We start from the raw sequence: 14,307 nt of genomic DNA, 5'->3' as shown, positions 1-14,307 counted from the left end.
ATGGCCATAATAAAGCCAAATTCAAAAGCAAAAGCTAAGATAAAAAGCTTGGTATTCGCTTATAGAGCCTCTATAAAAGCAGAGATAGAGCCTAAAGAGGAAGATAATAAATCCTAAGATAAAAAGCTTGGTATTCGCTTATAGAGCCTCTATAGAAGCATAGATAGAGCCTCTATAGAAGCAGAGATAGAGCCTAAAGAGGAAGATAATAAATCCAAAGATGAAGTTAATGGAAGTAATGAAGAGCTAGAATCCCTTCCATTCAAAGAGGATGTCTAGGAGGACATGACCAAGGTTTCAGAGGATGAAGAGTCTCTATTATTGGGTGGAATGACAACGGTCCCTTCCGGACTCATCAATGGTCCATGATGTATACAAAGGATGTACACAAAGTGGAAGAGACAAGTAACAATCTCCTTTACCAATGGCTCTTTATTCTTTGCACCACCAGTTTCTAGAAGGGATGATGATGATGAATCATACCAAATAGGAACCAACCCCACAGTAGCAAAGAACCTTAGAAGGTCCATGTTATATTACATTCTTGGACACATCCTCAAAAGATGAGCCCTCAAGTCAAGAAGTGAGTATCCGACAACCCAAATTAGAGACATCTCTTATACCATTTCAACATTCAGAAGGATCGAGAAATATGATTCCAACGGAGCATCAGAGGAAGAAGATACTCCCTTAAAGGAGTTAGATGTGTATCCAGAAGCATTCCATGGAACCTTCATTAGGGAGGTAGAAGGTGAAAAGTAATTGACTATTATAGATACAAATAGCATGTAATGACATCTCCAAGTGGGTAGTAGTCTTCAAGAGGAATTGTTGACCCTTTATAACCTATTGAAGGAAAACTTGAATATGTTTGCTTCATCTTGCAAATATTGGAAGGGGATTGATCCCACTATATGTCACCACCATATCGACTTGGAGCCTGATGCCAAGCATGTACGACAACGTTAGAGGCACATGAATCCCAATCACTCTACCCTAGTTAAGACAAAGTTGTTAAAGATCTTGGAAGTTGAATTTATCTACCTAGTGGCCAATGGTGAATGGGGCTCACCAATTGTGGTTGTACCCAAGAAGAATGGAAAGCTCCAAATATGTGTGGATTTTTGTAAGCTAAATTCCAAAACAAAAAAAGATAATTTCCCTATCCCCTTCACTGGCTGATTCACTACAAGGATACGGATGCAGCTCGACAGGGCTTTCCAATGCAAATTAGTGGCGTCTCTAACAGTACTCAGACGAAAAACACAGACCGAAACCCGAGCGCGTTATTTTGCTTGAACGAACGAAAGAGAGAGCGAAAGGGAGAGCGAACTCCATCTTACATTTGAGAGGGAGAGGGAGAGAAAGAGAGAAAGAGGAAGAAGGAAAGCTTCTCACCACTGCCGCCACCATTTGCAAAGAAGAGAAAAAAGTGTACGGAGGGCAAAGAGGAGCCGTTGTCGCGAAGAGGAGCCACCGAATCCATCTTCGGGCCTTTGCGGTGAGTGAATTGTTCCCTCTTGCTTTGTTTTTGTTTTTCTCCTTTTCTTTTACTTTTTTTTGTTAAAAATCATGTGTATTGAGAGAGAAAGAGAGGAAATGAGAGAGGGAGAGGAAGAGAGAAAAGGAAAGAAGGAATGAGAGAGAGAGGAAGAAAACATTACACATAATAGGGAAAGAGAGAAAGAGAGGGAGGGGAGGAAGGGAGGGAGAGAGAGAGAGAGGGAGAGGTTGTTGTTATTATTGTTGTTGTTTTATTTCTTCTTTTCTTTTTTTCTTGTTTGTTGTTGTTGTGATAGTCGTAGTAGCGGTAGCGGCAGTGATAGTTGTTGTTGTTTAATTTCTTATTTTCTTGTTTGTTGTTGTTGTGGTAGTCGTAATAGTAGTAGTGGTAGTGATACTAGTAGTAGTTGTTGTTGTTTAATTTCTTCTTTTCTTGTTTATTGTTGTCGTGGTAGTCATAGTCATGGTCGTAGTTGTCGTGTCGCGATTGTAGTAGTAGTAATAGTAGTTTTCTTATTTGTAGTAGTAGTAGTAGTAGTTTTTTTTTCTTTTCTTGTTTATTGTTATTTAGTTTTCTTGTTTGTTGTTGTTGTTGTTGTTGTTTTTTCTTCTTTTTTTGTTTGTTTGTTGTAGTAGTAGTGGTCGTCGTTGTTGTTGTTTTTTCTTTTTTTCTTGTTTATTGTAGTGGTAGTGGTAGTGGTAGTCGTTGTGGTCGTGGTAGTCGTAGTAGTAGTAGTAGTAGTAGTTTTTTTGTTTGTTGTTGTTGTTTTTTCTTTTCTTTTCTTTTCTTGTTTATTGTTGTTTAGTTTTCTTATTTGTTATTATTGTTGTAGTAGTGGTAGTAGTAGTAGTAGTTTTTTTTTCTTTTTTTGTTTGTTGTTGTTATTGTAGTAGTAGTAGTAGTTGTTGTTGTTGTTGTTGTTGTTGTTGTTTTTTCTTATTTTCTTATTTATTGTAGTGGTAGTGGTAGTGGTAGTGGTAGTGGTAGTGGTAGTGGTAGTGGTAGTGGTAGTGGTAGTGGTAGTGGTAGTGGTAGTGGTAGAGAGAGATATATATTTTGTTAAAGGAAATGAGAGAGGGAGAGGAAGAGAAAAAGGAAGAAGGAACGACAGAGAGGGAATAAACATACAACATAATAAAGAAAGAGAAAAAGAGAGAGACATGGAAGGAGAGAAGAGAATGAATGGATAAAAAACAAAGAGAGAGTGGTGGTGAGGTCCGGTGCAATACCACAAGACAGAAAACACTTCGACATGTATTTACATACATTAATTTTATTGAGTTACAAGAGAAGAAATCCCTTCTCAAACAATTTAAGAAAGAAAAAAAGAATGATAACAAAAAAAAATTGTTTGTTGTAACGTAGACCAAATGGAAAACGATGAAGGTTGTGATGTTCAAGATCACTACCATATCTTAATCAGCTGTTCCCATGTCCTTGCTCTCAATGTAAGCTGAAAATTAGACGAAAACGTCGATTGTCTATAGAACACGTATGACACCTCGGCGAGTTTCAATATGAGATCATTGATCAAGTGATCTCAGATTTTGAGCAAACGGTAAGAAAAGTGTATATCAATCATGCATTGTATTGGCAAGCTAATTGAATACCATATACAAAAACATTGGGTTTGGCTGGCAAATTTTCTATCCATCAGGGAGGTGATGTCTCGTCCCAAGGAGGAGTGCACCCTTTGCGGCCAGTTAGAAGAGTTCGTGGGCGTGCGATGGATGGAGTGCCTAAGCCAATCCACCACTTGGAGAGTACTACCCAATCTATACCATCAATACCAGAGGAGACAGGCAGCCTTCCAGACTTACCTACAATCTTGGAGCATGAGATGAAGGCAATGATCGATGCATTGATGCCCATGGATGTCGAGACTTCTGATCCACTTAGAGAGGAAGCATCCATACCATTATATGATAGGTGCTGAATATCTCGCTTGAAGACACTGCTTGCACTCCTAAGTGTGCAAGCAAAATATGGGTGGAGCAATGCAAGTGTGATCGAGTTGTTCAGGTACCTTATATGTACACTTCGTTGATTTCTTTTCGAGACTATCATTAAAAACATGTGTGCTTTTTCAAGGTATTTTATGATTTTTTTCAGGTTAATGAAGTATCATATATTACCACTTGCAAATGCCGTGCCTAAGTCTCGTGATGATACACGACATATTTTACAAAAGCTTGGCATGGACTACAACAGCATCTATGTATGTATCAACGATTGCATACTATTTTGAGGAGAATATGAGACTATGGAGACATGCCCAAAGTGTGGTGCTCACAAGTATTGACAAGACGACTTGCAAGGGCAAACCATTCCTCAAAAAGTTCTTAGACACTTTTCGCTTATCCCTCGCATAGACCACATGTTTCGTACGTCCGGTATGGCGAGCTTGATAACGTGGCATGCGCAGAATAGGTCCATAGATGGAGTTCAACGAATATCAGCGGATTCACGCATATGGGGCCACATTGACTCTACCTTCCTAGGCTTTACCCGAGAGCCAAGGAATCTTCGGCTTGGTCTTGCTATGGATGGCATGAACCCATTTGGTCTGTGCTCAACTTCTTACAGTGTGTGGTCTATAGTCCTTGTCAACTACAATATTCCTCCATGACTTTCTACGAAGAAAGGACATCTCATCCTTAGCTTGCTCATTTTCAGCTGCTACAAAGTCAAAAATATGAACATGTATCTTCGTCCATTAGTCGATGAGCTTAAGATTTTGTGGGAGGAGGGGGTCACCGTGCAAGATATAAGCAAGCGCGATGGTCAACGGTCTGCCAATATTCGAGTCATTCTCATATGGACCATGCATGACTTTTCGGGATTCGAAGAGTTCTCATGTAAGTAGGCTTCCGTTCTCATTGGTAAATATCTATCATAGCTCGTTCAAGTTTGTATTCACTGGATAGAGGTGTTGGGACATGTCTGGTTACCTCAGGTTATCATGCATGTCCATTTTGTGGGCCACAATTAGAATCCCAAAGGTCACGAACCATGAAGAAGATGGTATATCAAGGACATGCCGCTTTCTTGCTAGAGGATCATGAACTCAGGGAAGGTTTTCTTGAACGACCTCTAGCACGTATGAATGCCCAAAGATGTTACGAGCTGAAAATGGTCCACACGGAGTCACATCCAAACAAAATGCGACGATTCTCAGTTTTCTACAAGTTGCCATATTGGACCCACTTACAAATCAACCACTTGTTGAATCGCATGCATATTTTCAAGCACGTGGGCAGCTTGCTATGGGACCACATCATAGGAAAGAGAGACACTGTAGGGGCACGAACGGATTTGAAGGAGGTAGGCAAGATGGAGGCGCTTTGGCCGCACTTGAGTGTGTTGATGGTCGCTTGCAGCTACCTTGCGCTCCTTGGGTTTTTTCCACTAAAGAAGAACGCATTGTGAAGCAAATAGTCAAGTCTATCCGCACTCCGACGGGTTGATGCGTTCTCTCAGGTCTGCATTTTCTAAAGACAACCAATTATCAGGGCTAAAATCCTGTGATTGGCATAAGATATGTCAGGTTTGTACTACGAATGGATTGTAAGTGGCATGCGTATTTTGCTATTTGGAGTGTAGTCGTTGTTCATAATGCTTCCTCGTTTGTGGCAGTTTGTACTACTGATCGCGATCGCAGGATGCCTTACTCCAGAAATACGCAAGGTGATTTATAGGTTATCGACTTTAGTGCAATGGATCTCACAAAAGGAGATTAAGACGTCCTCTATTGAGTTCGCAAGGCGGGGAGTAGTGGAGATGGTCTTTCTCTTTGAGAAATACATGCTTATCAGCATGCTCATGATACAAATCCACCTTCTTGTGCATCTTGTAGATGAAGTGAAGATTACTGGACCTATCTATATGCGATGGATGTTCTTCTTGGAGCGCTTCATGAAAACCCTGAAAGGCTTTGTACGACAACGAACTCGGCTAGTAGGTAGCATGGCTGAAGGTTGGTTGGTGTCTGAGGCGCTAGTGTATATTTCACAATGGCTACCAATGGTGGATTCAGACAACAGTATGTTATGGTCGCTAAAGGATGATGATAGACAGACCGGAGGTGTGGTGGTTTGAAATGGGGTAGAAAAAAGAATAGATGCTGCAATGGAGAAGAAAGTGAATCGCTTTTGTATGTTGCACCATGCCTCTGTGGAGACGTGGCTCATTAGGTACCAGCAAGCTAGGAAAGATCAAGAGGAAGCGCGATTTGAATTTCGATATAGTACGCGCCATCAACCGATTGGATATCCCGAGGGCATGGAGGAGATGTTGTGGTTTATGTCAACATGATGGTTGCATGGAGCTTTGACCGTAGCGTCTCACGAAGGGACGGAGGTCTCAACCGAGGAGTGGAAATTCTCGAGGGGATGTAGTCCAAAGGCGATGACATGTTTAGGGTTTGTTGTATTTATATTTTATATGCGACAACTAATTAAGTGTTTCAATGTACAATACAAAATATATAGTGTGGTGTGGTCGCAAGGACGACATTTCTGCGTGGAGCATATTGACAAAATGAGCTCTACAATAGATTGTGGTATCATAGCAAGATTCGAGCAAGAGAGCCGACGATGAGCAACGGATCCAAACACGGTTATAGATGAGATGGAGTATTTTGAAAACTTGCAAAGTATTGTCACGGTGGATTACCGTAGCTTCTCCATGATCCTATTCGATGTGTAGTGGTTCAACGTGGTACTTGAAGGAGCTGGAGCAACAGTTCGACGAGGTCCATCTGGATTTCTCGAAATAGATCCCGAAAAAAAATGGACGGATTTGCGCGACACGTTTGTGTTGCCAGCCCATTGTGAACAGGTGCATGAACTCATGTGTTTTTTAATTGTATTACGATATGATACATGCCACAATAGTTCAATCTCTCTTGTACGTGATTGTGAACATGTAATTTTCTATCCAAACCCCCGACAACCTCGATGGTGGTACGTTATACCTTTCAGCTTCCCAAAGTGCAAGAGTATATGATCAAAGCGATGTTCCGAGCATAGATGAGGACAATATGCAAATAGAGGGGTTGATATTGCAAGGGGTGGAGGCCACCGAAAGCTTGGAGTAAGTAGAGGAGCCAGCATCAGGTAACAATGATGAAAATACAGGAGTCTAAGAATTCTTTGAGAATGAGGTGGACTCATCCTTTTATGGTGATATGTCTATCGACCTTCCAGTGTATGCAGAGTTGTGTCAGGAGATTGACATGGGACCGTAGGGTACTTTATACTTGGAGCATCCACATACTAAATTCATTGACGAATTGCTTATAAGGGTACATAAGATATGCATTTTAAGTAAGATCATTTTTTAAGATTTATATTACCGTACTTTGTATGATTTATATTGATTATGCTAACATCAATTTTTGTCTGTGCAGGTGACCTTTATGGATATTTAGATCATCACGATGAGATGAGGGATGAGCGACGAGAAGCTACGGGAGATCTTCATGCATATGTCTCCAGATCAGATGGTGAGATTCAAAGATATGACAGACTAGGAGCTGTCTCGAACACCATCAGGCCGTTCTATTAGATCTACTTCGGCGCGCTCTGATGCTTCAGTTTCTAGCAAATGAGGTCGACGCTCCAGACTTGGGCCAGATGGAGGGAGTTGTTCAAGGGGATACTGCGGAGATCTAGATGCAGTGAGCCCGCGGTCGGCTTGGGATATAGGTGCTACTCCTCGCTTTCGTGTTAGTTCAAGAGAGCATGGCTTAGGTGGTTGCTGTGGAGGTACCGACGCAATGTCTTCATCTCATCGTTACGCTAGAGTTGTGTCACCTCTGGATTTGTCATGCCTGTGGGGACGTCTACTCCAGTCACTTTTGCTCAGTCGTCCGCAGGTGGCACCCCTATGGGTGCTATTCCGAGAGATACTATCCCGGTAGGTACACCAGATGTACACGGGTCTCCTAGATATGCCTAGGAGCGCGGTCGCAAGTGGGCGAGGACCCATCTTAGGCATACCCCAGAGGGGTATACCTACCTTGTAGATGATCATCATGAATGATGAGGGGAGGAGGGTGATGGCTTGCATGAGAGAGTTGTGCCAACAAGTTTTTTAGCACAATGTCTTGGATCATTGGAAGAACATACCCGAGGGGAACAAGGACTATATAGTAGCATCCTTGCATGAGGAGTTTCCAGTACCAGCCGCAACATATAGGTTTTCTACGAGCTGGATAATGGAGTGCATGCGTACAAACATGTCACACAGATGATCGGACGCACGTAAGGCACTCAAGAGTGGGGATTCAAAGCATGAGTGGCTAGACACGGACGACTTGTGCTAACTCAGGGAGGAGGCTACAGATTCTCCAGGATGTTGGAGACAACAGCGCAAGGCAGCGAGGGCACAACTAGAGGCCGGAGTGGTCCATCATCTTGGGAGTGGCGGCCACAGGACATATCTGGAGGACTTTGTAAGTTTTTCTTTTGTTCTACTTGCTTTTTTTTAAATATCCTTTGTATTGACAATCATGTTTCTAATAGTTGTATTTTGTTTTCTTTGTAGCACTCCATTACAAACCGTGATCCCACCGCCCTTGAGACTCGATATGCAGAGAGACACGATCTCACTGCATTGATCGGCCAATTGTATGGACGCAACGGCCCTGTAAGTTACTTATCTTTCTTGTCCGTAGTTACTAAGTTTAATTAAAATGCATTATTGTATAGTGGACTGATGTGTAGTTATTCCTTTTTTTGCAGAGTCCGTTCGATGCTCCTTTACGACGGGATGAGGTTTCGGATGGTGAGGATCTATAGCTCGCCCTTGGATCCCTGGAGCTCACATACTCTTCTTTTTTGGTCACGTGATCTATGTAGACATTTTCTATGTAGTAGTATCTTGCCATCATTGTACCAGTCACTTTCATTATGCGAGCACGTATTTATTTCATGTATCAGTGTTATGATTTAAGTACACTTTGCATTCATTTATACGAGCATTGTACACATTATTGAAACTATTTGTATAGCCCAAATAAAGCACATAATGCTATATGTACAGGGCAGCTTGTTGCCCTACCATAATTTTTTTCCATGTTACCGTCGCTATTAGCGTCGCAAAATGCATCGCAAAGCATTGTTATCAGTGTTGCTATTTGCGTCGGTATCAGCGTCGCAAATATCGATGCAAATAGCGACGCTGATAACGACGCTAATACCGACTGTTCTATGGCATCGTCAATAACAATATTTTTTGTGACGACGAATTTTTTTTTCTTTATGAACATTTTCGTCGCTTTTAACATCCGTATAAGGCCTATATCTTATAGTGATTGTTGGACACAATGGTAGAACATGAGTTATATTTCTTGTTAGATATTTTTAGTGGCTACAATCAGATATAGATCATAGAAAAAGATCAGCCTAGATGACCTTTACAACAGAATGGGGTACCTATGCCTATAGGATAATGCAATTTGGGCTTTGTAACATCCATGCTACCTTCTAACAAGTCATGTTAATTGTCTTTCAAAATCATATACATGATTTTATTGAGGTATGTCTAGATGATTTTTGTATCTTTAGTTTACCTTTCTAGTGTTGGGGACATGTGAAGCAATGCTTTGAGTGATGCCAAGAGTATAGAATCTCCCTCACCCTTGACAAATGTATCTTTGCCATCTTCTTGGGAGTTCTATTGGATCACATCATTTTTATGCAAGGAATAATAACCTCCAAATATTGAAAAAGATTACAACCCTAACTACACCAACTAATCTAAAGTAATTGAGAGGATTTTTTGGCCATGTGGGTTACTACAGGTGATTCATTGCCCACTTTGCAACTGAGGTAGTTTCCCTGTACAAGCTCCTTAGGAAAGATGCAAAGTTCATTTGGATAGATGATTGCAAAAAATCTTTTAACACCTTGAAGCAATGCTTGATCAAAGTGCCTATCTTGCAACCTCTTTGATTAGGCATAAGAATTTCATGTGCACACTAATGTATGCGTCAAAGGACTAGGTACTATTCTCTATTAGAAAGGCTCCTCAAAGCTAGACCATCCGATTTATTATACTAGGTTCTATTCTCTATTAAAAAGATTCCTCGAAGTTGGACCAACGCATTTATTATGTAAGCCAAAAAGTCACCGATAGGGAGAGAAACTATATAGTGACATAGCTCGAGTGCTTAGTGATGGTGTTTGATTTAGAGAATTTTTAGCATTAACTTTTATTAATGCATTTCAAGTTCTTTGTGGTGGATCATGAGACTCTATCTTTCCTAGTGAACAAGGCAGATGTAAAAGGTAGAATAATGAGGTGATTCCTTTGACATACCGCTGCAAGAGCAACATCTCTGGACTTCTTCTATTGGCCATTGGTTATTGACTACATACCTTTCTTCATAAGGATCAATTTGAACCTTGTTTGCTATGTGTGGAAGCCCACTTCTTTGAAGTGGCAAGACGCTGAATCCTTGCCCATTCTGGAGGTTTGAGCAGTAGCAAATCTCTGAAAATAGATCAACACAAGAGTTGAAACCAAATGTGTTAAGAGACACAAGTGGAAGTAGTGTCAAAAGACACTATGCTTTGATGAATGATGTTGAATGAGGTCCCCTCCTTAACTGATTTAATGTGTCAATCTTGCTGGAACCTCAATGTAGTACCAGATCAGAGTGACAATAGCAAGATTGAGCCAAATGGAGTAAGAAAATGAAGTGAAAAGTGAGCTTGAAGTTTGATGGTGGCTATGGCTACCACAGTTAGGGTTTTGAGCCTGCTTTTTGCTTTGTGTGGTTGATAGATTGAATTATTTGGCAAATGATTTGAGTACAAGATAGCTTAGACTATGATCTTCAAAACCCTTAAGGTTGTGGGGAACATTGCAACGTATATGAGTGGCACTAGTTGTATGACCTGAACAAGCCCAATCTTGGTAGTGAGCTGAAACAAACAAAATGTTGGAGTTAGGCAACCACAATGTCAAGCTTTGATGTGATTCGGAGAAGCACCAAGAGTCAAGGAAGATCTTTCCAAAAGGCAACTCGATGAGATATGTTCTAGAGTGTGAGATCTCATCCCTCCAAGTGAGGCAGGTGCTGCTAGCTATGGAGGTTAAGAAGAGTAGAGTGAAGATGGAGTGAAGAGATGAAGACTTCTTCTGGAGCTGAGTTGAGCTTAGGTTGAGGAGAGTTGGAGGAGCAGTATGCAGAGCTAAACCAAGCTCATCATGGCTTTGATACCATGTTAAGACACACGGGTCTTAAGCAAGGTAGACAAGAAGCATGATGACTAAGACTAGACAAGACTCTTACTCAAATGAATTAGGTTCCAAGCTTAATTAACTTGGACTCATAAACACAATCTTGAGTAGACAAAGACATAAACTAAAAGTAAAAAGTTCCATAGCATTTTTCCAAATGATGGTCAATTACACTCTTTTAATGTTGCAAAATAGTATACTTTTCCCTCACTGTGCCTATGGGATACAAGGCAGCTTTTCTAGACTATTGCATGTTCCTTGACTTATTGCTCCATACAAAGAAGCTGTTATAGGAGTGTGATTGCATATTTCTCAACACCCCCCACTTGCAAACATGTGCCCATGATAAATAAATCACCCCCCACCTTGAATAGACCAATAACACCATAGCCCTTGTTTTCACACAAGCTCGTGCCTACCTTCTTTCTGTGTGTTTGTGGTTGTTCACAAACAAGACTATAAATAATTTCTTGCATGTTCCTTACTAGTTATGGTTCGCATGCGGGTCAAAGTGGTCCGTGTGTGTGTGTGGTTGATTAGTTCGCGTTCCTACGTGAGGATACATGTGTGGTTTTTTTAATGTCACAAAGCTACTGTTCTTCATGCACATTATAGCGGATTTAGATATATACCTTTTTGCCCAATTCAAATTGCTAAAATTCTTTCAAAAACACAAAAAATTAAATAAAAATAGAATAATTGCAAGAAAATAGAGAAAAAACTTAGCTAAAATTTTGGGAAAAAACACAAGTTAAAAATTGACAAAAAACTAATAAAGATCTAAAAATTTCATTGAAAATCCTTAAAACTCAAAAAAATCCATGAAATTCTCAAAATTTTTATTACTATGTGCTCTTGTTGAGGATACCATTCTTGTTGAAGAGGAAGCCCCTGACTCTCTTCCCTCTAAACTATTACAATGTAGGTGTTTGAAGCGGGTGATGGAAATCATACATGAATTAGTCCCTCTAATTACTGTTCCTACCACATCAGGGAGTTCTCTTCCTGCATTCTTTACTCACCCAAATTTTGTTTTTGTTCCTCTTCCTGCATTCTTTACTCACCCAAATTTTGTTTTTGGCACAAAGAGAGGGTATTATTGATATTCAAGATCCTTTCCTCCATTGCCTTGTGGTAGGTGATGCCATTCCCTTTTTATGCAAAGATCTTCAGAGCTCTATTGAATTAACAATCACAGCTTGTGTTTAGTAGTTGTTTTCTTTCTTTTATGAGGAATTGCAAAGAACCAAGGATGAGCCACATAAAACCACAACTAAATTAAGCTCTACAAAAGAGTCATTGAGACTGATCTTTTTAAGTAGATGGAGCAAGCCAAGCAACTTGAAACTTAGAAGGCTAGGATATCTACTTTGAATATGCAACTTACTGATAGTATGACTTAGTTACGATTGTTACAAAGGAGAGAGATAGCCTTTCTCAAAAAGTATAAGAACTTCAAGCCTTGATCACTGCTCAAAAAATTGAGCTATAGATAACCAACTCTATGATTGATATTCAAACCAACAAAATTAAGGAGTTGCAAGAACAATTAGTCCATTCTCACTTTGTCCCCCCAAGTCCTATTGTTCGTGCAATACCATCTCTTTATCCAATGGAATTGGATGCCCTTCAGTATAGTATAGTGTTATGCCCATTATTTCAAGTGAAGGTGGATAGACTTTATCTAGGATGGAGTTCCTATGGACATAGTTTGAGTAGTATGTTGACTATGTCTTGCCAAATCACTCATTATTTGTTAATTATTAATAGCAAAAACTAGCATTTTATATGAAGTTGTCTACAATGGATTTGTCCCCTCTTGAGGATGGGTGGGTTGGTACTTGGTTATTAGAACTTCCTATAGATGTTGTCAGAATGGTCTTTGAGGATTCTGTGGTGATACCTAACATAATGTTACTATCTTACATTTATAGTCGAGATGACATGTTGATTCCTAATGAGGATGATCTCTCTTGGTATGTGGGGGATGTGCTCCTTCAAGCTACTTTATATGTTCATTCTCTCGAGCGCTGAAAATGGATGAGATCTTCTAGGAATATTCGTCTAAAGTGACTAGTTGTTCTAAAATATCATGGCATGCTCTAGTGGACTTTGTTGCTTTGAACCAAGGTCAATTGAAAGCATCTACCTGTGCATAGTAAAATAACCAACTGAAAGTGGATCTTCTAGTGTATATTTCCTAGAAACCCCCTTTTGATTTTTCTCTCTTTGAAGCTTATAACCATTGATGTGCTCTGGGTCATGCAGTACCATCTTTATGTACTATCAATAGTTTGCCCATAGGTTTGAAGCTTTTCACTTCTTCAGCCCAAACCTCAAATTGTTCCTTCTCTTTTATTACGACCTCAATTTGATCCTCAAATTCTTATCTTCAATAATTGTCATTTCATCATTGACCGTTCTTTTTTACTATTCCTCTTGATCCTATGCCTTGCCCTCCAATCTTGTCTACCTTTTCACTATATTTATTAACCTCATTTTTGTCTGATTTGGTTCCTATTTTTTATTCTTCATCATTATATTTTATGACTTTGACTATCCACCACCACTTCATCCTTTATCCTTTATTCCTCTTCCTCTCTTTAGTTTCCTTGTTTCTGATCCACCTTAGTTGGTTAGTGGCTATTTAGGGTTTGATTCTCAAATTCCAAGACAGAAAGGTTGAAGAAGCCAAAATGATTTGCTAACATGTCCTCAAATTAATTGGCCTATTATTCCAAGACATTGGACAATTTCCTGCAATGCCTACCATAACTATCTTTAGTTCACAAATATGCATTATTAATCAGTAGATCCTTTAGTGAGATTGACTGCTCACTTTGCTTGGTATATGGCTTTTATGCACAAATATTTCAATGCTAGTGGAAAGGCAATACTTGAGTTATGTGTCAATCTAAATGTGGATATTGATCTTTACAAGGTCCTAGATATTATGTACTTTCATGCTTACTACTTCCCTACTAGATTTATTATCCTTGTGGAGTGAATGTGTTGTTTGTAATTTTTGCAAAATCCTCCCAAGATTTTTGTGGATGAAAATTTTTCTATGGATAAATTCAAACACCGTCTAACTTTTAAGAGGGGTCATCTTCTTTGATGGACCTTTCAGTGATTGTAACTTTTTTATAAGCTTTAATGGAAATCTCTCTTTTCTTTTTGGGGATGCCATTCAAATGTGTATTCTATTATTTGTTGTTTGTGAAGGTATATGATGGAGTCTTGGTTTGACAAGTTTGAAGTTGATCATGATTGCTAGATTACTAGTTATGAATGATTTGTGGTTTTGAAGGGTTATAATAGCATTGAAGAAGCTCTTATATCCTTTTTTAGTTTATTGGATTATATTTTGCTAAGTTAAGGATTGGTTGATGGTTTTCCTTTCGTATCTTTGTTTAGAATCGGGTTAACCTAAAGACTAGATGGAGGAGTCGTTTGCTCGTGAGAATGTTGGTTATTGTAGATGAAGTCAAAGTGATTAGCTAGTATTTTGAGCTTTTATTCTCTTTTTTCAAGGTCACAAGGACATTCCC

Source organism: Lygodium microphyllum, chromosome 3, assembly GCF_053477565.2.
Source record: "Lygodium microphyllum isolate KBCC chromosome 3, Lygodium_microphyllum_v1.1.10, whole genome shotgun sequence".
Taxonomy (NCBI): Eukaryota; Viridiplantae; Streptophyta; class Polypodiopsida; order Schizaeales; family Lygodiaceae; genus Lygodium; species Lygodium microphyllum.
Note: the sequence above shows the minus strand (reverse complement) of the source record.